Source organism: Anguilla rostrata, chromosome 17, assembly GCF_018555375.3.
Source record: "Anguilla rostrata isolate EN2019 chromosome 17, ASM1855537v3, whole genome shotgun sequence".
Classification (NCBI taxonomy): Eukaryota; Metazoa; Chordata; class Actinopteri; order Anguilliformes; family Anguillidae; genus Anguilla; species Anguilla rostrata.
The window spans coordinates 29,442,308-29,454,346 of record NC_057949.1 but is presented as its reverse complement, the minus strand read 5'-3'; the positions used below and the strand labels follow the sequence as shown (position 1 = coordinate 29,454,346).

Genomic DNA, 12,039 nt, shown 5'->3' with positions numbered 1-12,039 from the left:
ATATATTAATAATTATTACATTTGCTTTTTAGTATTTTTTTACATGTTTCTACGCCCGTCCACACAAACTACATTACTAATTCTGCCACTAAACACAAGACGCACCAGGAGCGAGCTCCCGTCACGCGTTGCCTGCATGGATACAGTGCACAAGGCCGGCGGAATGGCTGGTCACGTGACGGGCCGAGTTGACCTACTTTTATCCAATGGCAGAAGCAAAGCTAAATGCTGGCGTGACTGGTCAGGGGCCGTGTCACATTGAACTTCATGTGTTCGCGTAGCGAAGAAAAACAACCGTCCTCCTTTCAGCAGCAAAAAATCTACTTGTCACTGTTCTAGTGACCTCTGCACAATGCTGTGTAAAAGTAGGTGCATTTAATTGTCCGTTTCTTTCTTGCAGGGGGTTTCGATTTTTACCATGATTAACTTGATGGTTTTGCATATACATTTTGTCCGCACAGAGCTACCACTGAAACATTCCCTCACGATAATATTAATCACTCAGCGTTCATGCAGCTTGTAGCTACACCACTAAGTTGAAATATGTGGTTAATATTCAGTAAGCTATATGGAAGACAGTATTTTTAAACGTTATAGAAGCGAAATGAGAACTATAGTAGATTTTTTGTTCAGATCCGGCAACAGTGGTTGCCAAAGCAAAACGGTATTGTTGTGACGACCGAAACTAGGACACTCCTCCCTAAATGGGTTGTGATCTCGAGCCGACTACGGGATGAATGAACGCAGGATGAATTGGACAAACAGGAATTATGGGTAAAAAGTATATTTCACACTGACCACAGCAAAGAACCCATTCACGAAAACACGCGAAGAAATGGAATGGGCTGAAATCATTTTTCCTCTAACCACAGACTCTTTTAACAATAGACTTTGAGTTGACACACTGTATACAGCCTACTGAATAACTTAACCTAGTCGTATCACCTCTTCTTTTTAGTTATATAAGTTTAAATTACTTTGACGTCAACCAGCTCTGACATACAACAGCAATGTAACTAAAAAATGAGATTTTAATATCCGAAGAGATAGACGAATTGCATTGATAATCTATAACCCTAGACATTACCAAATCTCTGCTTTGTATCTTAGGTTTGACCCCTTAAGATCAGCTCTGTGCAAAATAAATAAGCACGAAGGCAATCAGTGTCTTCACTTTGAAATAATTGCTTAAACCTCCACAAAAAAAAAACAAAAAAACATCTTCTGCAACCAAATTCAGACATGGCCAGCATTGCCGGTGCGAGAGTTTCTGAAGGTGTTTTCTTTCACATACATATCTTTCAGCATTTTTCTCAGGACAACTATTTGTAGAATGTGCCCAGTAAAATCAAATGGGATGTAGCCTGCCGGGTACTGTAGTCTTCCTACAGTAATAACCTGGAGCATTCCTGCATGAACTAACATACAAATCCATAAGATTGAGCTTCTGTAGTTTTGCACCTTTTCCACCTCTCTCATTGTACGATCATTATTTTCTGATGTTATAGGCTATATATGAGTTGCTGTTGGTTTTCTTTGTGAATATTATTGCCGGACTCAAATCAACTTGGAATGGTACAATGTAGAATAGGGGAGGAGCCTGGATCTAGTGCACATAGAATTGGGAAGGGGCCTGGATCTATTGTGTACATAATTCAGTTTGACTCATTTTCATTTCTTTGGAGTTTGATGCGTTCAGGGCAGAAAATGCAGCTTTCAGCTGTGACATAAATGTTATTCACCCAAATTAAACAAAATAACAGCTTGGCCAAGAGAGTAGCAAATTTGGGTCAAAAAACTGGAGTAAAGTTGCAGCTTTTGGCCCATAGGTATGAGTGTGCGAGTGAACGGTCTGTGTGCCCTGCGATAGATTGGCGACGCATCCAGGGTGTATTCCTGCCTCTCGCCCAATGCACGCTGGGATAGGCTCCAGCGCCCCCCGCGATCCTGCTCAGGATAAGCAGCTATAGATATTGGATGGATGGAACTTATGCTTACACCAAAAGACTCCAATCATATTGAATGTGTAAGAAAAACGATGATGGCTGCGAACTGCCTTGCTATATATTTGTCTTGTCCTGCAGTTTGCTTGTACATTTCAGAAGGTTCCTCCTGCAGCCTGAATGGAGGTACGTGCTAAACTGATAAATGGTAACCATTCAATAAGTATGCAAGTAATGGTTTGTTTTGCTATCAGCTGCAACCTGAAAAACCAGCAGAGATACTCAGGCGTCCCTTTTCTGGAATAAAGAACAGGGTGTGAAAAACTTTAGCTTTCACGGTGGATTAGCCAAAGTAATGGGTAATAGCTTTGAGGGTTTTAAGAATGACGTATGTATGTACGTATGCTATAGTGCTGGTTCTCACGTAAGCTTAGCTATTTTGCACTCTCTCTCTCTCTCTCATATGCACAGACACACACAAAGACACACACATGCGCGCACACACACACAAACACATGCACTCTCACAATCACAGAAGAGCCATGTTTTCAATGGGCGTCTCGCATTGGTACCGCTTCTCACTCCTACAGTCACATCCTGTTTCTTTGTGATTAAGTGACTAAACGAAGGTCATAATGCACACAAATGCACGACTGAATCGGTTTGATTCTCGACGTCCAGCTTCAGCAGAATCGTTTTGTGGCGGCATGATTCATTTTAGCTCACGCATTTAAAAGTTCGCTGTGATTGCCGGCCGTTTCCGTGTTAAAGTTTTCTGCATCAAAAATGAAATGTTTCACAGGATGAGGAGGAGACGCCACTCTTCCCAATGCACCCTTCTGTGATGTCAGTGCGCTGTCTCCCTCTTCACCAAGTGAACGCACGCGACTGCTGTGAGAGTCATCGTTCAACCTGAGCTGTATTTGTGATCGACATGGCGTAGATGCAGAATTTCTTTCAACTGCATTCATACGGCTTTGAATGGACCACGTTTTTAAATGTTAAGATGTCAAATACACATAAAAACCTTAATACGTGACATTTTAATCCGTTAAATTAGCTTAACTGCAGTCGTATGTTATGATAACTAATAATGAATAACTGAAGTAGAGCATCAATATGATGTCAATCATGGTTTTACATTTTTTAAAAATCTGCATTATCTTTCTATATGACAAGACTAGTACCAAAGAATGAATGCATTGTTTCTGTGGAAATATTTTTGATAGGTTACCTGCGGACCATTTGTTTCAGTCGACTCTCATGTGTGAGTATAAAATCCAGAGGTTTTCTTCAACTAGTTTAAGAGAGGCGATGGTGCTTCAGATTCAACGTTGTGCTTTGAAGAGGACCCAGGCCTGGACGTTAGTGAGCCACTGCAGATTGGACACTTTGGTACTTCCTGTGGACGGTACTTCCTGTTGGGAATGCTGCAGATGAGACAGGAAGCTCTTGGGTGTGTGAAACACTCAGTGTGCCCACAGCTGTACTCAGCCTGAAAGAGGAGAGGATCAGATGATTTATCTAAATATACCACCCGAGACCTCTCCTCCTCCTCCTCCTCCTCCTCTTCCTCCTCTCTGAGTGAACAACAGTCCACCTCTGGCATGAGCCCAAATGCACAGAAGCTCTTTCGTTTTATTTTTCATGTTCTGTCTCTTTCCGAGGCCTAAGTCTTACATGCAGGATGATTCAACCAAATTCCAGGGGTCATGTTCTCTCTCGAAAGAACAAGGAAGCTTCTTCTTCTTCTTCTGCATCTTCTATTTCAATATTTTGCCTGCAAAGCGCTGCGTGTTCTGAGCAGAGAATTTTTCCATCAAAAGAACATTTTTGTTTGGCATGCCTGCAGATCTGAAACGCCTCCTGGATTTATTGGACCAAACAATGTCGCTGCCTGGAATGGAGTCCACTGGTATAAAGAGTGTTTTCTGAAACACCCAGAGCACCGATATGTGTTGCTGTGTTTGAGATAAATCTAAGGGGGCGAGATGTCCCTCAAAGACATGTAGCGTCTCATAAGCCTGGTTTAGACAGCCTTGACCATTATGGCTGAAAACGATTGCTTAAATAGAATATTGACCTTGTGTTTTATTGCAGCTCTAGTGAAGAAATTGTAAATATAAATATGTCACACACAAAATTACCACTAGTGCTAGGTACAGAGGGACTACATAGGATTTCATTGCTCACAGAAACAAATTTTAAGGTGGAAACATTTCAGCAACCAGCTCTCTTTGTCAGTTTTTCCTTTCCAGCTTTTGGTGAAAGTGTCATCACTTATGTCTTCAGATTTACAGAGTGTAACATGCAGGCATGGGGCATGGAATAATAGTTAAGACTTTCAAAACTGCAAACTTTACCCGTGGAATTCCCTCAGTTTCCGTGAAACAGGCGACTGCTTTAAGTCTGAATGCAGACGCACGCTACGCACCCGCAACGCAGAGCAGACTCACACTACGCACCCGCAACACAGAGCAGACTCACACTACGCACCCGCAGTGTGGAGCAGACGCGCACTACGCACCCGCGACGTGGAGCAGACACACACTACGCACCCGCGACGTGGAGCAGACACACACTACGCACCCGCGACGTGGAGCAGACGCGCACTACGTGCCCGCGGTGTGGAGCAGACACACACTACGCACCCGCGACGCGGAGCAGACACACACTACGCACCCGCGACGTGGAGCAGACACACACTACGCACCCGCGACGCGGAGCAGACACACACTACGCACCCGCAGTGTGGAGCAGACGCACACTACGCACCCGCGCACTACGCACCCGCGACGCGGAGCAGACTCACACTACGCACCCGCGGTGTGAAGCAGACGCACACTACGCACCCGCGCACTACGCACCCGCGACGCGGAGCAGACTCAAACTACGCACCCGCGACGCAGAGCAGACTCACACTACGCACCCGCGGTGTGAAGCAGACGCACACTACGCACCCGCGCACTACGCACCCGCGACGCGGAGCAGACTCAAACTACGCATCCGCGACGCAGAGCAGACTCACACTACGCACCCGCGACGCAGAGCAGACTCACACTACGCACCCGCGACGCAGAGCAGACTCACACTACGCACCCGCGACGCAGAGCAGACTCACACTACGCACCCGCGGTGTGAAGCAGACAGGCCTCGTCTCCAGAGCATTGCTCTCCCATTCGCAACGTCACATGAGCAGGGATTCTGAGAGGTTGTTATTTTTGAGCCACTTTAGCCACTGACCTGTGAGAGAAAGAAAGAGAGAGAGTGTGAGAGAAAAGGAGAGAGAGAGAATGGGCAGACAATCCCAAATAACTTAAACCCAGCCCCCCCCTGTCAGTTCACTGACACACACCATGAAGACACACTGCTGTCCAACATGGATATTTAGTTGCAAGTCACCAGTTTTTACCATTGGAGTCCTCTATACAGGACCCTTTCAGGCAGCCTAAATAAAAAGGCCTTACAGCTGGCTCAGCTGTCGTAAACACTTTATGTTAGGCTGGAAATAACCGGCATCTCAGAGAGGAAAAACACCCAAATAAGCAGGGGAGGAGCACAGGCCTATTCACGTGCAATCCCTGCCTGTTTCTCCGGCATAATAAGCAGGGGAGCACAGGCTTGTTCACATGCAATCCCTGCCTGTTTCTCCGGCATAATAAGCAGGGGAGCACAGGCTTGTTCACATGCAATCCCTGCCTGTTTCTCCGGCATAATAAGCAGGGGAGCACAGGCTTGTTCACATGCAATCCCTGCCTGTTTCTCCGGCATTAAATGTATGAATATGGGCACCATGAAAATAAACGATCCGTGAAGGTGTGTCGGGTGTATAGTGCAGACGTGAGGAACTTAGACACACACACACACAGCATTACAAAAGGCAGAAAGCGAGGGGAACAGATGTGACAGCTGTGCACTGGTAGCGGATATGCATGCACTTCAGGTTTTGAAGACCGGTGCATTGCTCTTCTTTTGCTCATTATAAGTTCTTTGTCCTGGGACACTCCATGCGACCCCCAGCCCCCCCCCCCAGATTGGAGCAGGTCTGCTAGCGCTTTCGCCCCCACCCCTCACCCGGTGCCATCAATGCTGCACAAGAAGAAGATCATTAGATGGCAATTTTATTAAAATTCTGAAGGTCAAAATGGGCGAGGTGGGTGTCAGTAGTTGACTGCAAGGTGGGTTTTAGTGTGGATATTTATAGGGGAATCACAGTGAGTGCAGTATACTCAGGTAAAAACCAGATCCAACAGGAAGTGATCAGCCCGGATTACAGAAGCATGCAGGCCAGCACTGCCCATCAGGAAACCAGACTTCTCTGACAGAAGGAAGAAACGTGGAGGATCATGGGTAAAAAATCAACACAGCTCTAATCAATAAAAACATAATCAGCCATTTTTCTTGCAGTTACCAAGTAATACACACACACACACGAAAATGTACAAAACTGTGTATTGAATATTTTTGGTTCTTAAATCAAAGACACTTTACTGTAGAAAAAAAAGCTAGAATACTCAAAATTTCAAGGCAAGGCAACTTTTTCAGAAAACAACTCTTTCTAAAATGTTTCCTGAACTAAAGAACGTTAGTCGGCATAACTTAAATAATCTAAAAATCTAAGTTGTCTTGATATTTTGAGTTTCATAGACACTTTGCCATCTAAAAAAAATGACCCTGGTTTTGTTTTCTCATGTGGATCTATAAATACTGAGGCCTACTAGGATTAGAAATTGAGCAGAGGACCATGGGAACTAGAATTGCTCTTAACTCTGTTCAGCAAACAGGACTCAGACATTTTTAGCGGAGATCTAGTGTGTATGAGCTGGATACCCTATTGGATTATGCTGTAGTCGCCCCACGAATAGCAGGCTTGACAGACAAATATAACCCCTAGATCTAAATGTGGCGCTGGACTCCAGTAAAACTCCAGTAAAAACACCCCTGGCGCCTGTACAGAACACACAGAACACGGACAGAGGGAGACCGCCTGCAGCACAGTTCTGCATTTAAGTTTGCCAAGAGCTACAGGCTGCGTTAATGCTCGTGGCCACGTAAAGCAACAGGTTGCGGATGCTCCGCGGATGGCAAGAATACAGCGGCCATCTTGGGCGCAACTGTGGGTCCCCGTCGCTGCGGTCGGCTAGCGACCGGACAGTCACTGCCCGGACAGTCACAAGGCAGCCGAGATTGCGATCAGCGGTTAGGAGAAGGCGAAATACTGTAGATGATTCGTGACCGTGCCCTTAGCTGACTGCTGCAGGAAAATCCGCTTCACTGCAACTCAAAGAAGGTACAATAAGCATTCTAAACCAAGTGGAAAGCGAGAGTTTCTCTGTATAATAACATGAGCCGCTGCGGAGTCAATTACGGGGAAAAAGCTAAGAATTACTTATGCCCGTGAGAACCAGGGATCTGTCACGGCAACACGCGCATGCGCCCGTAGAGCAGGTGTACGCGCGCCGCCGCTCACCGGCAGCTTTCAGTTGACTGAACGCGCAGGAGGCAGAGGCTACGTGAAGCTCTTCCGCGGTTGTGCAAGACGCTTTTCTCCAGCGAGATAATTGCGCCCACCCGGGCAAACATATCCCGGAGGATGAAGGGCAACACAATGTTATGTTTTATTTACGTGTTTGTTGTCATTTTCCTTTCTGCAAATGACTTCCCAGCGGCGCCTGTACATTGTGAGGAACACGGTGATGTTGTTTGGGTTCCTGTCATTTCAAAAATGAAAAATGAAACGGAGCACAAAGCTGTTTACATAGCCGTCACTCGTGGAGTTTGACGCTTTATATATAGCCGTGCAGTTACAGCACAGATTTCGGTTGTCACGCACACAGATATAACATGGTAAAAGAACTGAAAGTACAAAAGTGATTAATCAATCGTGAATATTGCACTCCTGGCTTTAATTTAAAAAAGAACGTAATTTTATCTAACAGTAATACGTTTAGTGTGTGTAACTGCAGCTCACCCATTCATCACTGCAGCGCAACAGAATTAGGGCCACGTTCTGAGAGCCGGGGTGAACCAGTAGCGTGATCTTAAAACTTTAGAAAGACTATTCTGCTGTTCTTAAATGTCAATCAAACTTAGCACGCGTCCAATGGACATCTGGACCTCCTTCCTATAACCTTATCTTAAAATGAGAAATCCATATTTATGATAACATTTTTAACATTGGAAGTTAAAGCTCTATAGTTGCCAGGGTCAATGTGGTTAATTTTCTTTTATAGTGGTCTTATTATACAGTCTTGTTTCCAGAGTTATAAAATTGCATAAAAAATACTTGCATATCATTTCTATATGCCTCTTTATGTGAAAATCTGATGAAAAACTCATTTTCAACATACAAAAATGCCAAGTTACTCACTCATACAAAGCACTGTCTATTAGTGATTACTTAAAATCCAGGCCTGCCATTAAAATTATTGATATCAAAATTGTGCCAAATTACATGAAACAATATTGGCTATCTTGGCTCACAATTTAAACAAGTTAAACACACATTTAACAAGCTGTATTCCAAAGCAATGCTACCCAAAGTTTCCTAAATTCTTTCAAGTAACCTGGGAGATGGGGTCAGGTGGAAGATCTGTGATTAAGAGTGGAAGGAGGTGAACAGCTTTATTTTCACTGTGAATCATAACGAACCTTTCAGGAGGCGGAAATAATTAACACGCTCAAACGTTGTTTACGAATCCCTGCTGTTTCCACATAAAAATTTTAAAAAGGCTCAGCCTAATGTAAGACATTGGGGAAAATTATTTTTGATAAAATGGGTCAGGCAACCTTTCAAGACACCAGCAGATAGTGATTCAGATATAAAACAAATTTACGTGAAATGATCACTACTGCATAAAGGAGCAACTTCCTACAGCTGACTAACAGCCTCATGCTCCATTTTGTTACACAGTGCACAGCTAGACCCAGGTCATCTCAGCTGCGGGCATTCACCATTGTTATGGGCATATTCTGGGAGTGCAATTATCAGGTATCAGAAAATACACTCGACATTTAAAATTAATTTGTGCCAAAAAAAATAAAATAAATACATCTTATGACTGAATCATAAAATTTAAATAAATCAGTTATGAGTATGTGAGAAAAGTAGGCAGATAACAGTCCGGTGGGTGACAGACAGGCACCGATGGGGGGGGGGGTCGGTGGGCAGACTCGTTTTAACAGAGAATTCTTTTTGGGGGCTGACTAATTCGGCCTAATTTACCATTTTCATCATTCATTCCTCGCCCACGACTAACAGCACTGTTGACTGGTGAAGCGTCTGGTGCCAGCAGCAGTTTGAATACTAATTAGCATATTCATTAGCATAACAGGGAAACGGAGTTCGAGGAATGCCTCACCTGTGATTGGTTAGGGACACAGAATGTGTTGCGAGTAGTCTCTTTCACCTGTAAAAATTGTGCCACATTAAAAAAAAAAAAAAAAACATTTGTGATGATTTATATGGTTGTCTTCATCGTCAGTGATCTGAAATTTAGGCTTTTGAGGACTTCCTGTGCATTGTGGAAAACCCTCAGTCACAGTTTTTAAAATCAAAATCAAATCAAAATTAATTTATATGGATCTTTTTACAAACAATCCTCACAATATGCTTCACAGACAACCCTGGCTTAAACCCCCACAGGAGCAAGACTAAAGCAACATAGGCAAGGATAATCTACCTGTAGCAGATGGGAAGGAACCTCGGAAGGAACCAGGCTCAAGGGGGAAACCCATCTTCCTCTGTAGGTGAATAAAAAATATTGTATACGTGTCTGCGCCACAGTCAGTTTAAACAACAAAATTATATGAAAATGTGCTATTTCAGTTTCCCAATAACGTACATTTATTTCTCAATAAATTTAAGGAACAGATCAGTGAAGTGCTGCATTTGTTCATATGTCAGCATGTTCATATTTCATATCTGTTTTGATACTGGGAGCAGCAGCCTCTTGGTGCCTCAGTACCGTGTAAAAAAAACATTGTGAGCGGAACTGGCACAACACCAGAGAAAAGGAAGAACTTTGTGATTAAAAAAATCTAATGTGTGAGGCTGGGAGGTGAGTCAGCTCCTCAGGCCGCTCGCCAGTGGCTGTGTTCCCCCAGCTGGGAAACACAACCGTGCCAGCCAGGCTGCTCACACGTGCCACATCCGGCGACCCCCCCACCCCCACTCCACCCCCCCCCCCCCGTCGTCACCAACAATAACACCCCCCAGCCCCCACCCCCTGCTCCTGTGGGGATCCTCTTTCCTAGGTCTGGCTGACCGTACTCCGGCTAAGTATACCCAGCATCCAAGCAGAGAGCACCTGCACACACACACGCACGCGCGCGCACGCGCACACACACACACACACACACACCGGACTGCACGTTTCAGTGCACATGTACTCATGGCCCTGCTGATAGATCCTTTATCTCCTCCTTTCCACCTTTTCCTTGCCATCTTTCTCTCCATTCCACATCCTCTCTCTTTTTATCTCTCCATCTTTACATCTCCACCCAAACTCCCTTCCTCCATTTCATCTCTCAGCTTCTCTCCCACCACCTCCCCTACTCATCCTCCCCGTCCTCCTTGTGTCTGTATGTATACACAGATAACAGCGTTTTTCACAACCTGCCATCAAACCTTCTCTATGTCTCCGGAATATTTACGGCTCAATAACTGGCCTGCTGTCAGACATCTTCTTACACATCAGTCACATCCAAATGAGCATGTTAATCAAGCCCCTGTGTAATTATCCATAATTGCTTAATTATTATGGGAATCACCATTACTGGAGCTCACTGATATGAATAAATCACATCTTTATCGCAAATAAATGACGCTTTCATTGTTAAATGTGATCTAGCAGAGGCAAATAGCAACCGTTTGGGGGATAGGGGGGGGGGGCGGAGCCTCAGGCACAGAGGCGCTCTCAGCCGCGCACTTGACCGGGTAGGAACCCCACCCCCACCCCCACCCCCACCCCGGCCCAGCTGTCATAGCGGACCTGGTTTATTGAAAGAGGATCGTTTTACCCAGTGCTGAGGGGGGGGGGGGGCATTTGGACAATCGGCAGAACAGGAATGCCTCTTTCACCCTCCACTTCATAAACAGAAGTCGACGCAATAAGTTAATCAAGTGATGAGCCAACTATATATATGTTCTATTTAACATATAGAATATAACCTATATATATCTATCCATTGTATATCTCTTCAACTACGTTCACGTAATGCACAAACACATATATTATTCACTTATACATTCTATATAGAGTATATATATGTCTGTCACTTTATGTTATTCAACCAGTGCTGTATAAAAATCCTCCACATATTTAATTGTAGAAATATCTAAAATGCTATAGATTTAGGGGACATGATTCAGTTCTTAACTGCTTGATTTTCTTTTAAACTAATTAATTTAACCCAATAAATATAACAGCTTGATAATCTGCCCTGCAGCCCCCCAGCCGAGCTGCGCAGTCGCTCTGCAGCCCCCCAGCCGAGCTGCGCAGTCACCCTGCAGCCCCCCAGCCGAGCTGCGCAGTCGCTCTGCAGCCCCCCAGCCGAGCTGCGCAGTCACTCTGCAGTCCCCCAGCTGATCTGCACAGTCGCTCTGCAGCCCCACAGTGGAAAAGAACAAAAACATATAATAAAATACAGATGAAATGCTGCACGGTTCTTAAAATGTAAATAAACATCAAGACACCATGAAAAATAAGAATAAATAAATAAATAAATAAATAAAGAGCTGTACAGGAGGATGCTGGGTAAATCTGGCCTCAGTGCAGACTGGTACTGAGTGCTGCAGTAGCTGGAGAGATGAAAGTGCTCCGCTCTCTGTGCAGATCTCTGAGGTGGAAGGATCTGAATCTCACAGACACAGCAGGGAACGGATCAAACAGGGCAGAGTGCTCAGTTCTGCGTGTTCTGTGTGCTCAGTTCTGTGTGTTGTGTGTGCTCTGTTCTGTGTGTTCTGCGTGTTCTGTGTGCTCTGTTCTGCATGTTCTGTGTGTTCTGTGTGCTCAGTTCTGTGTGTTCTGTGTGCTCTGTTCTGTGTGTTCTGCGTGTTCTGTGTGCTCAGTTCTGCGTGCTCAGTTCTGCGTGT

General features: G+C 44.7%; 1 long non-coding RNA gene across 3 annotated transcripts; it reads left to right on the top strand.

The window, feature by feature from the left end:
* Positions 1–156: 156 nt before the first annotated feature.
* LOC135243052 (uncharacterized) lies at positions 157–3,880 on the top strand. Of its 3 annotated transcripts, XR_010326548.1 has the most exons (3): positions 162–365; positions 2,085–2,129; positions 2,746–3,880. It is a non-coding gene; the product is annotated as an uncharacterized LOC135243052 (long non-coding RNA). The 3 variants fall into 3 exon arrangements; XR_010326549.1 differs by lacking the exon at positions 2,085–2,129 and having other exon boundaries at positions 157–365; XR_010326547.1 differs by having other exon boundaries at positions 157–365; positions 2,085–3,880.
* Positions 3,881–12,039: the final 8,159 nt, after the last annotated feature.